The following is an 18,753-nucleotide window of genomic DNA, read 5'->3' as shown; positions in this document are numbered from 1 at the left end:
ACTGGAGCTATTGTAAGCTCAGGACTGCAGCGGTCCATTCCCCTTAGCAAGGAGAATACAGCAAGAAGGGGGAAAGAGAAAGTCTCATCAGGGAAGCAAGTAGGAGGGTGTGAAACAGAAAGGGGGGGCATTACTAGGAAGAATATGTAGTTCAGTCTCAGGAAGTCATATTTGTATCAAACAGTGCTGGAGCTGAGTGGGAAGGAAAGAAATTGAATAGTTCATGCATTAATACTAACTGGCTAGTTATTGTGCAAAAGGAATTGGGAATGCTTGTTGATGAGAAGAAGTCTGATGCAACTGGCATTACAGAAAGTTAACAGAGTGATTCGTGTGAATGAAATCTTATAATCTCAGGGTGCAGTTCTTGTAGGGAGGACTGAGGGGGAGGGATGGCACCCTGCCCTAGCCTACTCTCTTTGAAGTGATCAGTACCTGGAGGAGTGTGAACGCATGCTAGCAATAAACTCCAGAAGGGATGCTGGGGGAGTGAGGGGGACTAATGATGACTGCTACAGAACACTGCATCAAACCAGAAAGCAGGATAAATTACTCCCAAAGCATCTGTCTATACTGCGCAGTGAAAATTGCATCATTATAGGTAACAAGTTTGGGAGAGCTCATGCAGCTGGTAGTAAAACATTAGGAGTTTCAGAGAATCACATCTTTTTATTGCTTTTTTATTTTTTTCTCTCCACAAAAGGTATTATTGCACTTGACAGCCATCTATTTGGAGCCTCATTCCAACAGATAATGATAGATTAATTCCAAGACTACAAGTTGTTGATTGCCTAAGGCTTATATGGTCTGGTTACATTTGTTATGAACAAAGGACAGTCCTAACTAGTAATGTTTATATCTGGAGCTTCACAGAATAGAATTTCTCATCATTAAGGAATATGAAGAGAATCTGACTGGAGGGTGGGTAAAGGCAGAAAATACACCTGAAAACTGGGAGCAGTTTAAAAAGTTTCCTAGGTGGGCAAAAAGCCATGGCTTAGAGTCAAGAATAAGGACAACTCTGGCAGAAAGCTCATGATGGTCGAGAGAGGAAGCCTATGACGACAGGTTTCTTAAGCACAAATGGCTATAAAGGGGCAGTGAACTGTTGCATGGAGAAAAATACAGCATATGGCTTCTAGCACAGTGCATGGATGTCCTTGGATATTGGCAATTTTTCTACAACCCATCAGGCCTTTTGGAATGATCCAATATAGAAGTCTATCCCCTAGAAGGATGACCCTGGCTAAATGACAAGGGTAACCCATGAAACAGCAACTTAGGGCTGGCCTCAAACAGCCTCAAAAAGTTAACATTTGCCCTCAGCCTGACCCCTAATTCTGACACTGGGAAAAACAAATATCTTCTTTGGTGCTCTCAGAGAAAGTACCCTTTCCCCATTGGAAATGGTGACTCTGTGTTTGAGAGAAAAACAATTTTAATGGGAAGAGGAAATAAATAATAATTTAGGGGAAAAAAGTCACCAACAGCAGCAAATCAATGGCTCAGCTGTGCAAATAGCAAGTGAAACATCTGCCTACACAGAAACCTACAGTAGTCTTTTGTCTCCTCCTTCTCAGCTGCCTGACTGCCCTTTCACACACCACTTTCCTCCCACACTTTCCTTTTTGATGCCCCACTCACAGTCTAACATTATTAGCCAACAAAATCCAGTGCCTGGACTCGTGCAGATTCATCTCCAGCCCACGGGAGAAATGGTACCTGGCCTTCTGTGACAGGGCTCCTATGCTGTATTTGTCATTACACCATGCTTTTTTAGATGACCATCACTGCAGAAGCTGTGCTGTGCCTATGTGGTCCTGTCCTACATACTGACTGCTCCCTGTAGTAATAGGGGTTTCAATATTCTGGATCGAGGGTAAAAAGAGAGGACACTCATGACAGTGACCTCAGACCTCTTTGCTGCCTTCTGCAGCTTCACTGCCACCATCCACCTTGACTTGACTGTTTCCATTCCAGCTCTAGAGATAGGAAGAGCTGTTCAGGCCTCAGTTTGACTAGGTTCCTAGGTTGCCCGAGATAGGACCTCAGTTTCCCACAACTGTCTCCACTCAATCTGTTTGTAAAGGCTGCATTTATTTAAAACTACCTTCTAGTCTGATAAGCATGCAAACCAGGCTAGTTATTAAGTCACCTTTTGGAGTCAAGTTTGTGATGGCTATAGGAGGTCCTTATTCAGAAACGGTCTATGTGGGACTGTGTACAACTGGCAGTTAGAAATCTCCTCATTACCACAAACTGAAATCAGGAGTGCAAGTGAAACTCCAAAGCCTAAAGAAGCAGAAATAATCTATTTTGTGTAGTACTTCTCACTGCAAGAAGACCAGAAGAACTGAGAAACCTCAGTTGAATTTGCTAGAGCTCAGCCCCGCTCACGGGTTTGCAAGGAAGAGGCATTTGTAGGCAAAACGCAAATCAAGTTTCATGAGACCCAAATCTGTACTGATGCTCTAAGATTTCTCGTTGGTTCAGCTAGGGAAAGTTGTTCCCATACAATCCTTCTAAACTTGGCTGCTAGCAAAGAAAGGGAACTTTTCTCAGTCACTAGAGGGCACTGCACACTTAATCTAGGGCACACAGCCCTTCCCATGGAGCCAGAAATGATGGCCTAAAGGAACCTATATTAAACAGCGCATTTGTAATGCCTTTGAAAAAAAATGGAAGCAAAATCCCTCACACAACTAAAATGTCCTGCTAATATAATGTGACAACCCTCATCCCCATAAAAACCAACTCCCCTCCCTATCTTCACCAAAGAATCTAGCACATATATGGTTTTCACACTCCGACATGGGAGAGACTTATAGGAAAGAGGCTCAGGTGAGATCTATAAGAGATTTAGAGATCCGAGTTTTTTTATTGTGCTGTTTTGCAAGATTTTTTGCCAAAACAGGATCTCATGCACCAGCTTTTCTCAGGGGATTGCTGCCACCTTGGACTAAAACTTCACAAACACACCTATTTTATTGGAATTTCAGCTATGTTCAGACCAGAACCAGTATTGTCTCCCCCTCCTAGTTTAGGATTTGATCTGGCATTTAAGATAGAATGATTGTTCACGTCTGACTCTGTGCCCTCTTGGATGAAAACTACCGGGTCTGGTTTATATGAATTTCTTTATGTTCATTAATAAATAACCTTATAGATATTCCTTTCTTAGTGAGTTAAAGGGGAAGTTGTTCTTCTCCATATAGAGATTTTTTGGAGACTTATTAAATCCAGAGTTATGAAAACTTGGGACTGTGTATACTGATGTGAGGAAGTTTCTGTTTTAATAGAGGTGAAAAATTCAGCAAATCCATTAGCATTAATCTGTTTTGGATATGTTTCCTTCTTTCTGATTTTCCTTCTTCGAATATCCTATGGCATGTTTTAGTTCGTAAGATTGATAAGTGAAACAAGTGACGTTTTGAATGATTACAAGGGAATTCTCATGGAAAGTAATTTTGGAATTAAAAAGCATTAGTCTTGTCATTGGAAAACTGTTAGTGTAAGAGTGTCATCTAATCAGGGAACAGAAAACTATCACCTGATATATGTTATCAATCAATATTAACTAACACAGCTAAAAAACCATGTTGAATGCTTCTGTAAATTTCTCTTGAACAAATTATAAAGCAAGAATATATGTTTAAATTATATGATAGATAAATTCCAGCAGTGAATTACACTGAGGAGAAAAAACTTCTGTATTGTTTGCTGACAATTCACAAAATAAGAGGTAGAATTAAGTCATGTAATCATGGTGAAAAATAAACCCAGTTTTAATTTTTCATAAAAAATTTTGCAATTAAAAATACATTTTCTGAAACATATTACCCATTTGTGTAGCTGAGTAATTTTAATTCAATGAAGTTCAAGCTTAAAGCTGTCTATTCTTTTAAAAAATGATTGCTATGTGCATGAAAATGTTTCAGAGCTCAGAGAACTGCTCTGCTGTATGCACATTGCATGAATATGAAGGTAACAGTATATACTGATGGTCCTGTGGGCCTGGAAATGATCACCTCCTCATATGGAGTATTCACTGAAGCTGGGAATAACAGTGAACATGGACAACATCGACAAGCTTTCAAAACACCATTTGTAGAAGTACTTTCTACAAAAGGGGAGGCTTGAGGATCACAGCGCAAGTGCCGTCATGCCTCACTTCTAGTCACCTTGTAGCATCCACAACACCCGAGTTAGGCTCCTTGTACAACACGTATAGAGGTGCTTGCCTCAATGTGAAGTCTGAGGAGCTGCTCTGCTGAGAGATGAACATCGAGATAGGCAACAGGAAACACTAACAGAAAGAGTACATTTGTCTTAAACCTGTTCCTGCCTTGGACCTGAGCATCAGATGCTTCAGGAAAGCTGTTCCTTTCTGGTGATAGGTTGTTGAGTCCTTCATTTCAGAAATCAAAGACAAGTTAGCTTTTTTTTGTTTCTACCTCCCTTCTCCACCATCCCACCCCCCCAAAAAAGCTTAAGTAATACTGTTAGGACACATGGTTGTTAGAATATCTAAGATGGATATGGGTAACCAGGTTCAGTCTCCTTTCTACCTGAGGGGACAGAGTGTGGTTTACATAAACCACATTCAAGCAACTGAGTAGCAGGATATCCTCTGTAGCTTGCTCCCAAACTGGTCTTGCATGCTGACTATGAAATACTTCAGCATTAACTGGGACCTCAGACCACATCTTTCTGCTTTCAAAGGAGAGCTGAAGCACAAGCACAGAGTCTCAAATGTCACCTTTTCTCTCTCATTTCCAACAAGTATGTGACTAGTCTGTGCAAAGTGGAACTTCTGCAGAGTTGAGTTAGTCGAAACCCAGCCTAGTCCAAACACATTTGGTGGTTAGGGCAGCCTCACAGGTGTTGGGAAATGCAGTTAGTAATCCCTTCTGGCACTGGTGAGCGATGGCAACATCCCAGCTGAATCCTTGAAAGGGAGCACTAGTGGTGGCAGGGGAAGCACCTCTGGGAACAGCAGCTGCTGCCAGCCCTGAGGAAGAGAAAAGTGCAGCCCCCAGTTTGGGGATCCCCGCTGCCCTCGTGTCTGAGATGGAGCTGAGCTGCTCACCAAGGCAGGTGCAGAGATCGGACCAGAAAAAGTTAATGTTGAAAGTGTAAGAGCTACACACTTTGGGTGCTTCCAGAGTAGAGGGAATAGGGCTTATGAAGACCTGAGTTTTGGAAGCGGCACTGCAATGCTTCCGTGGATCTAGCCCTCTGCCTCTGGTGAAAAAAAAGGATTTTTTTTTCCAAATGCAGGGGTAATCTATTAATCAAAAAATGATTTTGATCTTACAATTAAAAACAAGAAGAAGAAGGAAGAGTTTGATTGTTAGGAGTCTGATCTATACCTGGGCCATTCCCTTTCCTGGCAGAAGTTCTCAGGCCTCAAGACAGGATAAGTGCAGGGAGAACAGACTGAATTCCACTCGAGGTCACAGAGTAGGGGAAAAGGTGTGACACAGAGGTAGCTGCTTGGTGGGTACGTTAAGTGTGTTGTGCTGTTGAAGCCTCTTAGTTTTATTCCCACATAAGGAATCTAAAGATCAGCTATAGGTGACTTCCCTCACCTCCCTCCTTTGGCCCCAATGAAGTTGCTTTAGTGTGTATCAATGATGTTTGCGACACCTCTGCTGCTGTTATGGATGTTTGCTATTCCTAAATATACTAATAAATACGTGAAGCTTTAAAGCTTCCTTAGCTAAGTGGAACAAACTTTTGACTGAACAAACTTTTTCAAAAGTTTTTATCTTCATGACACTAAAACAGAACCTATTTAAAAATCTTCCTAAAACAGAACTAGTAATTAAAAAATGGCTTAGAGATACTATCTTTTAATAGTTTTTCCTGCACAAGTGCTTTAATGTGCATACAAATAGTGAAGGGGCAGGTCCTTAATCTTTAATACAATAAAAATTCACATTGCAGTTGATGGAGATTTTGGCCCTAGTAACCTGAGGAAAAAAAAATACAGGAGAAATTTTAGCCTATGCTAAGGAAGAAATAGGATGTCTCTTCCTCTGCTGTCTGGGTCCTTCATACCACTAGTTATAGCTAGGAGAAAGGGCAGCTTGGTCACTGGGCCTCTGAGGTGCAGGGGCTGGGAAATAAAGGGAACTTGCTCCTTATTGCTGCAATGTGATGAATATCCCTGCTCATCTGGCAAAGGAAACTCTCTTCACTCCTTCCAGGATTAACCCACGTTCTTTCTACATGGAGCAAATGGCAAACAGGGAACCCAGCTAAGATTATTTCAGTTAAAGCATAACCCCTGGGCTATACCACATAACTGAATTAGGACTTAAGGGTCTGGGATGTGAGGTAAATCCTCACCCTTCACACTTCAGAGAATTTGGATACATCAAAAATTACATAAAATAGGTAAAATCTAAATATCTCAGATAAGATACAGCAGATAAAATGGAACCATAGGTATCTGGTTGTGACAATCTGTTTTTCTGTACACACACATGGCAAATTAAAAGTTTTTAAACACATATGTGCTTAAAATGAGTGTTTTCCATGTATTTTAACTAGATTGGAACAAGAAGACATTTGCTGTTAAGACAACACAAGAAAGCTCAGTTGCTAGATGCTGCCCCATCACTTAACCAGGACTTTACTACAGCCTCATTTTCTGATGCAAAGTTCTACCAAAACTACAGATTTGCTTTTTTCAAAAAGGAATAAATGCCTTACTAGCAAGCAGCTTATCAGCTCCCGAGACCAGGGCTATAACACTGGAAATGTTTTATCTTTGCAGCTGAATACTACATCAAGAAGTGCGGGGTGGGGGTGTTTATACACACATCCTTTTCTCTGTTGTCTTTTCCTATTAAGAAAAAAAGCACTGAAGTTTTCAAGTGCACCAGCAGTGTCCAGCACAATGTCCAAGTGAATCCAGACAGTGCTGGTTATTTTAGGCATGGCAGTTTTCTACTCAGGAGCCATCACTGCAGTCATTCACAGCTTTTCTGTCCTCAGACACCTTCAGCAGGACAGAGACTCCTGCATCACTGCTGGTAGATTTGCGTTAGACTTTTTAAACACACAGGTCCCCAGCATGATTATTCAGATGAGCAATCAGGTGATTCATTTCCTGCTTTAAGCATCTGGACTCTGATCAGAGCATCCAGACTATTGCTATTATTTATATTTGTAGCTGCTTTTAATGGTCCCCCTCATTACTGCTTATGCGGTACCATTAGCGTGTAGAGGGTATTACTGACATAAAGATACACTTGCCCTGAGGAGCTTACAGTCAGAAGCAGACACAGTGATAGGGAAGGCTACAAATATACAAAAAGTGCAGGAATGAGAGAATGAGGGCTACAATGCTGAAAGATTATGAGATATGCTTGTTATGTTCACCTCGTGCTAGAGCCTTGTTTTTTCAGTCTATGCTGACACCTAACCTGAACGATCTTGCAAAAGAATCATGTTCTGAATTCATATAGCTTCTTGTGATAAGCTGTTGATGTGCCAGCGGTATTTTTAAGACACAGAGGAGACATGTCAGAGAAACAGTAGCCCGATTTCACTGCAGATAGAATATTCTAATCAGCAAGCAGCTTATCAACACACGTAAGGGCAGCAAATGCTTCACAAATCCTGGGGAACGCCAGCTGAAAATCCCCATCATTATTGACATAACTTTTCAATAAGACTCCTCAACTATATGATCTATTGTTTATACCAGGAAGCATTGCTGAGGTTCAGTGGAAAGGTGTGCAGAGCTTTTTCCCCCAAACAAATGAAGCACTGGATTCATGGGTGAGAAGCAGACCTGCTGGCATTCACAGCTCTTAGTCTATTCAGTGGTCACAGCAAATGACACCCTTTCATTTTCCTTTCCTGCACTTCATAGTACAAAAAGAAAGCTTAAACCTAAACTAGCTATTTTTATTTTTGATTAAATCTTTCTTTCCCCTCTCCAGATGGTACATGCAGGGCTACGACATTAACCCGAAACAAAAATGAGCAACCAGAAGCAAGTGCTCTATTAGCTTAGCTCAGCGTCTGATGTGTTTATTTTCAGTAGATCTGTGAAGCAGGCTGACAAGCAGAATCTTTTGCTTCGCATATCGCTTGCAGAGCTCCGGTGAGCAGGCACCATTTGAAACAGCCAGTAGAAAAAGCTTCAGCAATGCATGACCTCATTTTTTTCTTTTTAGGCACAGACACAATCGATCAAAACCTTGATCGATGGAAGAGGCACATCAGAGACAAAATTAAGATAATTGCGTCGTAAGTACAAATTGTCGTAAGAGACTTTTTATGACACAATTTAGTTGAATTAGATAGTATTGACCTCAGAGTAGTTTGTCTAGGCAGAAAAATAAATTAGCTTAAAGGAGATATGACTACTCCAAATACAAACAGTAAGCTGTGTTTCTCAACTTTTTCAAGATCAGATGGAATGCTTCGATTTAGAGTCATCAAAATGAAAAGTTCAGAATTTCAAGTTACTGTCACATGTGAGCATATTATTCTCCAGAAGGTTCACAAAGCGGTATTATATGGCTTTGTCTATGCCAGTAAAAGAAACCAGGCCAAGACACAGGTCTGTGTGTTGGCTTGGGATCATCCATACTGTAAGCTGTTTAGCAAAGCCCCTAATATGGTTGTGGCCTGTGCCAGCATCCTCTCAGGTTTCAGACATGAGGGTTAGCATGAGCAAAGGACCTTCTCACCACAGGTTACATATGGCCCCTTGTTCTGAAAAAGAAAAGAGTTTAGAATATGGATGAGAGCAGTACTGTGCCAGTGGACCTCAGGGCCAGGGAAAAATCCCTGTTTACTAGCACAGATGTACCTTACAATATTAGACAGAGAAGGAGCAACAAACCCTTCAGCATCAAAAACAATATGCTGTTAAACAGCACTGAAAACTGGGTTTTCTGGCAATTTCCAGTGACTGTGTAACAATGCTCTGCTGTGATAAAGTATCTCAGCAGGCATCACTAATTTGGAAGCACAAAGCAGCAGAAACTGGCTTACTCTGGGCTAATTCCAGAACTGGATATATGGAAGAATGTGACATGCAAAGGAATAAGAGCTCCTCAGCCACGACCCAGCTTGCATCTGGAAGGAACAGAGGTGCTGCTCATGGTGCTGCAGCCCATGAGAAGACCCTCAGCTAGTAAACACTGACAGCATCGCCACATGGAGGTATTAGCTTGGGTCTCTGCTGGTTGGGGGAAATGTCCATTACGGTGCAGCACCCTATCCACACCTCCTTTCCCATGCTTTCTGTGCCAGCTGAGAGGTGTCTTGTCATAGGTGTTTGCACACTGCACAGTACTGGGGGGAGGGAAGGGGGAATGGTGGTGACCAAAGTATTTAGCTGCTATTGAAACACAAGTAATAAATAAGAGCAGTCACTAAAAATGATAATTAACTGAGAATCAGTCAATGTGAAAGTCCCACTCGCCTTGAGGAACAATTAACAGCTTAAACCCAGAAGAAAACTGAGATGTCCTCTGCCACCTGTAACTTCATTAAACCAATGAGGTTTACCATTGAAAATATCTGGCAAGCACACCACAAATCTTTACTGAGTTCTCTCCTGCTTTCAGAAAATGGCACCTCTTGAGACCTGGAATCTGCTGACACAGATGTTATAAAAGACTTTTCATAGGATTGACAGCAAATGAAATATTCTGCTGCTTATTGCAGTCCTTTTTGATGGCATAATTATGGGTATCCTTGCTCCAGGCTTCCTGAACGATTCCCACCTGACAGACAGCCTCACAGATTTTATGCATTCAACAAATGCATTGGCACTCTCCCCCATATTTCAGTGTAAATCCAGGAATGGAAGAGACATCAGGTGACTGTCTATTTTGAATCTCTTTTACAGCTTTTAACACTTCTGTCCCTTGTGTGTTGTCATAGAAAGTCTTGCTCTTGCCTTTCAGCTTTTTGAAACAGAAGTAAAGGGCTATATCGCAAACATCGGAAACAAAAGATGAGAATCAGGCCTAAACCAGGGTTCTGTATATGTATGTGAAATGCATGTTAGAGTGAACAATTCAGCATTATGTTTTATTAAAGGTAGCTTAAAGTGAAGTTGAGAGAAACTAAAAAACCAAAGCCTTCCCTTCATAGGTGTTGAGCATCCGCAACTTCCATTAGCTTTGCAAAGGCCTCCATTTCTTTAAGGTTCAAGGTGCTCTGGGAACAAAAAGCACTTAAGAGAAACATGCTGCTTTTTAAATGGCAGTGGCCATTGACAGACAGTAACAATTTGAGGTAGGACAAGGAGTGCTTTTCTGTACAAAGACCGGAGCACCTCTGAAAAAAACAGGACAACCTGATTTTTCTGTGCTTATTTTAGCAGAATAGTCCAGCACAGACCTGTTAAAAATCTCCACTAAATCTTATTTCCAATGAGGAGTGATATCACCCGTGATCATGGACACCAACTTTAGCTTTGACTTGAAGTGCACTATGCTACTTTTTTATTGTCATTCGTAACTTTAATTCTGTGATATTCTGAACCCTTCTCATGAGGCACTGTTCTAGGAGTCAGCTTTCTACTGCACATGTGTCTTCTTTTATCACACTCTGGGCTTTTCTTCATCTTTCTGTAGCTATTGCACTCATTTAATTATCTTAAAACCACTCACATTTGTGGTAACCTCTAGCCTAGCTTTCAAAAATTCCTCTTATTTCAAAATAAGTTTTTACCTTGTCTAATCATCACTTCCTACGAGTTTCTTTTGGAACAACAAATTTCAGTGCTAATGTAAACACAAAGCACAACACTTAGCTTCCCATTAAACTTGTGCAACCTTTTGAAATCCAAGGAAGTTGTGTTGGTGTAACAAAGGCGAGTTCAGCTCATTATATTTGCAGTCCAAAGCCCCTCCTTGCTGTTTCTCAGGAGTGCATGTCCTCACATGTGCTTCTTGCTCCCACATGCCACGGAGCACGAGGGAGCGATCCCTTTGTGTGGGTGCTGCTTCAAATCAGCAGAGAATGCAATGAAGAGTAAAGGCTTTTTCTTCTGATTATGTGCCTAATATTACTCATACTTCCCTGTTTGTTACTTTCTCCTGGATAATGTAGATACCCACTAACTGACTCCGTAGTCCTGGGACCTTCCAGTGGAAGGTTTCATATTCATAGTTCAACAATAGTGCCATCACACCGGTATTACTCATAATATCGTTGACATACAAAAACCAAAATATTATAATTTTTGCTTCCTAAACCTGCAGAAAGCAGGGCTAGATCCCCTTAAATTACACACCGAGGTTTGTAATATTACTGCAAAGTGGGTAGAAACATTCAGCTTATTTTTCACTTTTCAGAAACCAGTTGGTAACCTAAAGAGCTGCCTGAATATGTGGCCTGAAGGTGACAAGGTACCTGCAATTCACAATTCCTGGTTTATTTCTTTCCACCACACTGTACGATACTGCATAATGCAGCTGACAACTGTCTGCCCATAAAGAACATTATTTAGGAGAGGTGCTGTCTAAGAAGTAGAAGAATTCGTGAACTCATGCCTGTCGATGGCTGTGGAAGAGCTCTTTACCCTTGCTGTTGCACCTACGCTTGTGTAGATGGGGACTATAGCAATTCCTCATTTTTTCTTCATGAAGGTATTTGCAGGGTTCATCATTCTGTGAGAATGAAAAGGGACAAACTATTATTTGAAAATTCTTCTGTTATTCTTCACCTTTTAGTTGAATTCTATATTCTGATTTTACTTCCCTTTCTTACTTCTTAAAAAAGTTTTCTTGAGAATACCATTTCATAAAGAATGGAAATGCACAGGTACAGCAGGAGTACATTTAAGACAATTAAAGTATTCCACTTGGCACAGTGCTTTTGTAATTCTTATTTCCTCTTCAGGATTTGGACATAACAGTGCAGAGCTCTAGATACCCAGCATTTAAATCTGTCTAATCACAGTACTCCCTGTACTGTGCACTCCCTGTGAGACCTTTGCTTTCCTAGGAGGATGTTCCTGACACCGAAAGGTCCAAAAGAAAACCTACATTTCTGAATTTTAAAGAACACTGCAAAAAGACCCATTTAAATAACATTGCCACAGAATGCGTAAAAGGTGGGATGAAAGGGCAGTATCTCTGCTCCAAGGATCTGATATTCCTCTCAAGAGAGGCAACACATCAAACAGTTTAACCTATGTAAGTGTGCTAAGCTGAGAAGAACCCAGCATTGACTAAGGGTGGTGCTGGACTTCACACTGAGTGAAGGAAGGACCAGAGGAGCAGAACAGAAGTCAATCATGGGCAGTGGGGTGCTTGCCAGGCTGTGGTTACCACCAGTACGACATTGAGTGGTAGTCCAATAGACAGAACAAGCAATAGCAATTTTGCCAGCTATCACTGACTGATATAATATAATGAGAAATGATCACAAGCTGTCATCTGAGTGTTAATGCCTTTTAAGACCAGCAGTGAGTGTTTAGCCAGGGCACCAAAGCTCAGTTGTACCGTAGGGCTGCCGTGCAACATCTGGCAAGCAGTGCCAGCACAGGGGTTGGCAGGAGGCCGGCTCCCTCGCACTGGGAGCGCCCAGGTGCTGCGGTGAGAAAAAGCAAAATTAGTTACATCATGGTGTCCACGGGAGCCTTTATTTCACAGGACATCTGATATGACTTGCCCATACTGCTGGCTTCCTCAGCCCCAGCAGGCACCTGCCACGAATGGGGAGTCTCTAGGGCAAAGACTCAGAATTAAAAGGCAAAACAGATATCCGTGCGTCCGGCCTGCCAGAAACACTGGCACTTCTCAAAACTGATGTGACAAGGAGGCAACAGGGAAAAGAGCATAAACGAAGTTCATTTTGGACGGAAGCAGCAAATGACCAGGACATAGTGGCTAGCCCTGAACTCTTTCTTCAAAAGCAGCAGAAGAAAATCACCTGCTGAAGAAGAAAATCACAAATGTTCAATCCTGTTAAGTGCGCTCCCAGTAGGAGTAATTTTTAAAATGAAAAGCATGCCCACTGTTCAGAGATACAAGCAGGAGAATGGCAAGGAAATCTACAAAAGGAGAGAGGTGATGAAGAGAGACAGCAGGAAATCAAACTCCACTCAGAACAGCAACCCATAAAGTTCCAGTGCACTACAGCCTGCAAAATAACAAATAAAACTCTCCCCAAGATGAATAAACCACTAACTGCACTGGTAGAAAAAGAATGAGTTGTACCTACAGGTACCTCATGGCCCTTTTAAATGGTAACAGTTAGTCGTCTGGATGTGAATACAAACCTCCTTTTCTTTCTCTAATTCACATTATACATGCTTTTATACTAGCAACATACAGAATAAGGCCTTTGTCAACTCTGAAAAGGCATTATATTTCAAATGACCTACATCACCAATAGAGTCTTTTCATTTTCTTCTGATATATTAATCCTCCATCAGATGGGGGGGTCAATTATAGGTCCAAATAACTCTAAATCAGATACCCTCACATTAGATTTGTACTTTGGTATAGTGAATGAAGCCAGAAACTAGTGTAATCTCTACCTTAATCGGAAGAAGTCTGATTAAGGAAGTATTTTTGATTTGTAGGTGTCCTCACTCCCCACTTTCATTACTCAGCTGTAGAAATGGCTCCATTGGTTAATCCATGGCATTAGCATTCTTGTAAGGAACCTTGCAATGAGCTGCATATACTTTACCATTGAAATATGTGACATTCATGTTAAGAATATCAGACAATGGTTCAGGCAGATCAACTCAGCACGCTTATTTTAGATTTTTTCAACTTTATTACCTTTAGCAAGTTCAGAGGTAGTTTCTGTGCCCTTTTGAAAAGTTTGAGATAGTCTAAACTCATTAGAGGTAGGAGCTTTGAGTGGTCAGGCACAGTACATGGCTGTAAGGACTCAATTAGGAATTTAAAGGACTGCTCAAAACTAGAAAGATGGGTTTATTTTATTAGTATTGACAGGTAGGTCATTGAGAAGTTCACCACAGGAGGAACTCATTTAGATAATAAATCCTCACTAGTGTTTACAGTGTAAGCTTTAGTTCCTGTCCAAAAGAAAAAGGAAGGATTTCTTCTTTTTCCAATAATGAAGGAATCATTAGCATTTAATGGAAATATATTTGGATTATAGGATGGTCGGTTTCACTGGGGAATTTTGGACAGAGCTATCCAGGCAGTAATTTTCAATAAGTACAGCTCTGTCATTTCACTTCTGCTCCAAATGCTATATATACCAGTACTGTATAGAACATTATCATGGAAAGGCAGGTATGTACTTACTATAGCGATCTGGGAATTCTTCATGGTTTGGCTTCATTCAATAATAAGAAACTGCATTTAATTTATTGCCTCCAATTAACTTATCTTGTCCAAGTTGCTTAGTAATCTTAAATCATTAATATGTTCAGAATAATTGGTTTGGATTTTTATTTTGGTCTATTTTTATTAGTAATGTTTCATTTGCAGCCAGTTAGAGAATTGTAGTGAAGAAATAATTGTTTCAGAGCATGGCATTTTTTCAGTCCCCCAGGTGTGGTACTTTACATTGGTGTACTTCTAAACAGTGTCCTCTTCCACAAAAACAAGGTGGGCAGCTGACCTAGGAGGACCCCTAAGTGTTTGGGGTAGCTGCTGCTGAAATACTTAGCAGCACATTAAGCTGGGTTCTGCAAAGTTGACAAAAGGAGGGTCAAGTGAACACTAAATCCCTCCCCTTCATCTGGTGGAACCCTGGGGTGAAGCCACAGCGGCAGTGACGGTGAGTAACCCACACTTTAATTGGTTTTAGTCAGCGGATCTAGGTGTTTTGGCATCCCTGCACACACTCTTCCTTCTGGCCATTCCTATTCGTGTTGCTGCTGCCTTAGCTACAACAGTTCACCTTTTCCTGAGGCAGATGGCTCATCTTCCACTGCTACCCTGCAACAAAACTACAGAGGAGTTGAAGTTCTACTTAAGATCAATTGTCCATGTAGCTAAAGCAAGCGTCTAAATTTGGGGAATTTTTAGGAGAGTTTCAAACACAACGTATTGAGATGGTTTGACTGTACACAGATGAACTGTCTCTACATCTGAAAGCAATTTGCAATGTGGTCTTAAATGTATTGAAAATAAAGATAGTGTTGAACTTTGAAATTACTGATATAAGCAACTGTACACCGAAGGATATTCATGAAAGTTGCACTAATTCAGTGTGTGAGCTAGATTTTGAGATTGCTATGATAATCAGGTTGGTAAGTATATGCCCAGGCATGTAATTTGTCTGGCTCTGGAAGCAGGCTGAACATGCAAATAGGTACTCTTGTTAATCCCTTACTTTGTTTGAAGCACTGGAGATCACTAGCTGTACTGTTCACGTTAATAGGCTGAGTAGTACCCTCTACTCCTTTCTTTCTTTCTTGTGATAGGACTAACCTGTAGGTAACATTTTTCAAGAATAAGGTGGAAGCCAAGTCAGAGAAGTAAGCGTGCATACCTGCCCATATTTGTACCCATAGCAACGCCTATACATGGATCATGCTCAAAAGTATATTTTGAAAGGATACAATTGTTTAAAAAATCAAGCTCTTAAACATTAGGGAATGTCAGAATTAAGTTTGCCTGTGCACATGTAATTCAATTCTGTTGTGTTTTGGCATTATGATGAGTGTTTGATCATATGGCTACACGTTTTTTGCCCACAGGTGCCTGGGATGGATTAGGATCACTTGCTGGGTGGGTTTTCAATATTCTGTTTTATCATCACAGTTCAGCACGTGGCCCCATGTCTTGGGTACTGCACTCTATTCAAGCTCTGCTCTGGATACATAATTATTAATTTCATCAGCAGCTTTTTGGTGACAGTCACTGCTGTTGTTTTCAAGTGGCTCGCAACTAGCGGTGAATTTTGTTTTTTCTCTCCGAGACGAGCGGACGTTGTTATCTTCATTTTTCAGGTGGACTGGAAAGACGCAGGAAGATTACAGTCCAGAGGTTCCACTAATTTCAGCCACCAAAGATCTCTGCTAATTACCCTTGTGGAAAGCTGATAGCATTAGCAATAGCCTTTATGTGGTCCAGTGCTAGGAAGCTGTGCCAGCAGCCGTCACAGCTATTTGCTGACGGGGGAGGCACCGGAGAAGGGAAACGTGCTGCCGTAGGCAAAGACAGGCTCGTCTCATTCCTCTTTGCAGCAAATGATCTGTGGACAACCAGCTCCCCCACTTTGCACCCTGCCTCCGTCTGAAGCAGGTAGCTTTCTCCTGCGTGCCACTGAGAGCACTGTGGTGGCTCTGCTGCCGGCCCCGGTGACTGGTCCCAGGGAACAGCAGCAGCCCCAGGGGCAGCAGTTGCTGGGCCATCCTGCTGGCCTCAGCAGGGACCGTGCCTGGAAAGGACAGGCTCTCTGAGGACTTTAATTGCTTTCCTGTGCTAAGCATGTTCAAACTGTGATCTCATGAAGGCTTATGATGTGGACAAATTTGGGCTGATTTTCACTGGAGTTGCAAATGACCTGTTATAATTTCAAGAAGATGAAGCAAGGCTATACATTTTTTCCTCAGAGTTGTTCTCAGAAAAAACCAAAACAGTCTGGAGTTGGATTTTCCCTGAATATTTAGCCTGCAGGGAAATCTGCCTAGAAAACTTCAACCCAACAGGTTAAAGTGGGGCAAAATTATTAGCAGATAAGCAGGGAAATTGTGGGCAACTTTACTTTTGAGTAGTACTAATAGTGGCCTTGCTGCTGATAAGAAGGCATATATATGCATGCATCGACACATAGAATATGTGCGCATACAAGAGCACAGTAATTAGCAGGCCACTGAATGCCCTCTCCTTTGTTTTACTTGCTCTCCACTGTCGAGCTTAATCTTGCAGACAGTTTGCTTTAATTCTGAACTGATGGAAACAGCAGGAGTTTGTATAAAATTGGTGTAAGTTTTCAGCTGCTGAGAGCAGAAAGCATCGCAAGGCAATGCTGAATAAATCCAGAAGAATGCCACAATGTTAATTGTGCGTCGTGCTGAGCCCACCTACTGCAGCAGAAGGCGCCTCCCACCCAAGTGATGGATGGGATTCTCAACAGGCTAGGACCTCCGCATGTCTCACCTCTGCAGAATTACTTAAAGCATAGAGTTGTGGCCTAATTTAAATTAATTGCATTTAAATGGTAAACAGAGATCATACAAACAACTAAATATCGACGCGAAAGAAGTCTGTAGTCATTCATCTTTTGGATCTGGGGTAACACCTTCAGAGGAAAAGTCATGAAGCGTGGGGGAAATAATCGTTTGCCTATGTAAAAGAAAAGGTGCTAGACTTTTTAAAAAGTGATCTGCCAGACATTTTGTATATTAATTATATCTTTTAATCTAAATGAGGTCAATGCATGTATCAGTAAGGGCTCAATTTTACAAGGAGTGTGAAACAATAATTTAATATTCCTGAGATATGTTATCCACTCCAGTCCCATGGTTTTATATGTGTGTAAAATTCAATGGAAACCATCTTAACTGTTTTCCTTCTTATTAAACAGTCTTCTAAAATCTATAATTCAGTGAGACATTAAGCAGTTGGCATTTGTTTCTACACAATCCAATTTCACCAAGCCCCACTGTGAATTCAGCAGGGCATTCTGTACTAGCCGGTTCTTGTTATCAGTAACTCTACATGAAAGAACTTGCATTTTCCTACTAACAGAACAAACCAAAGAATAATGAAGTTGTTCATTATTTTAAAACATTCTTCTGGATTGCAGCCTTGAGATTTTAATGAAAAGAACTGTTGAGATGCTCTTGAATCCAAGTATCTCTTACTGGTTGGTGCCTGTATGATTTTATGTCCCACAGATGAACGTACACGAGTTACAGTAACATTTGGATATCAGCAGAATAACAACACAAAATTTCAATAGGGAATCTCAAATATTCAATGAACTGTGTGTATATTAGTAAATTATGAGTTAAAAAGCCAGCATAGACCCATCTTTCTGAAGATGACAAGTAACAGAGGCTGAAAACACAGGGTGAAAAAATCAGATCCTGACACCGCATCTCCCCTTATCTTTCTAGTATGATCTGTGCCTTTTAGGAGCCTTATTTCTCCAGAATGATAACAGTTTTTGCCCTTCACACAGCTTATTGACTGATAAGCTTGTCAGCTGCATTCCTATTACAGATATTTACCTCAAAGGCCTCTTTGGATTTACAATATACCAAGGTCCCTATTGCTCCTTTGTCACCACTTGTGAGTTTGCGTGGTGCATACCACAACCGCCCCTGCTTAAACCCAGTGCTGGGCTTGAAGAACCCTTTTTTGTTAAGTAAAATGAACAGTGTTGCTTTAGAGATGACCAAAGTGTGATGGACATGGTGGGTAGCAGGCTCCTCCGGGGTGGGCAGCGGGTGTGGGGTGACGCAGTAGGGTCAGACCTCGTGGTGTGGGGCTGCAGCCCTCAGGGCTGGTCATCCTGGGCAAGCTCTTATGGCTTCCGGAAAACTCAAACAGGGAGGACAAGAAAATGAATCCAAGCTGTTTTAAACTGTGGTCTCTGACCTAGGCTTAACTCTGTCCCCTGCTCCGTACTGTCGCTATGCCCAAGGGTAGGGTTTCCCTTTCCCCTTTTTCTTTATAATTACTTGTCTGAAGAGCGGAGTGTTAGCCCTCTGTTAGGATACATAATGCCCTGCTTGTTTCTCAGATCATCATCTGTGTGGGGAGGTCCTTTCATGTGAGATCTTCCCCATGCTGTCCTATGTGGCTCTATTAAGCAAAGGTA

General features: G+C 41.4%; 1 long non-coding RNA gene across 1 annotated transcript in view; it reads left to right on the top strand.

The window, feature by feature from the left end:
* The window catches only part of LOC112997208 (uncharacterized), a 63,971-nt gene extending 45,615 nt beyond the window's left edge, over positions 1 to 18,356 (top strand). The window contains exon 4 of the long non-coding RNA XR_003262641.2: positions 15,932 to 18,356. This is a non-coding gene — a long non-coding RNA (uncharacterized LOC112997208). The remainder of the gene's footprint in view (positions 1 to 15,931) is intronic.
* The last annotated feature ends 397 nt before the right edge of the window (positions 18,357 to 18,753 follow it).

The sequence above is a fragment of the Dromaius novaehollandiae genome, chromosome 1 (genome assembly GCF_036370855.1).
Source record: "Dromaius novaehollandiae isolate bDroNov1 chromosome 1, bDroNov1.hap1, whole genome shotgun sequence".
NCBI classification, from domain to species: Eukaryota; Metazoa; Chordata; class Aves; order Casuariiformes; family Dromaiidae; genus Dromaius; species Dromaius novaehollandiae.
The sequence above is the reverse complement of the archived record's forward strand: the minus strand, read 5'-3'. Positions and strand labels throughout refer to the sequence as shown.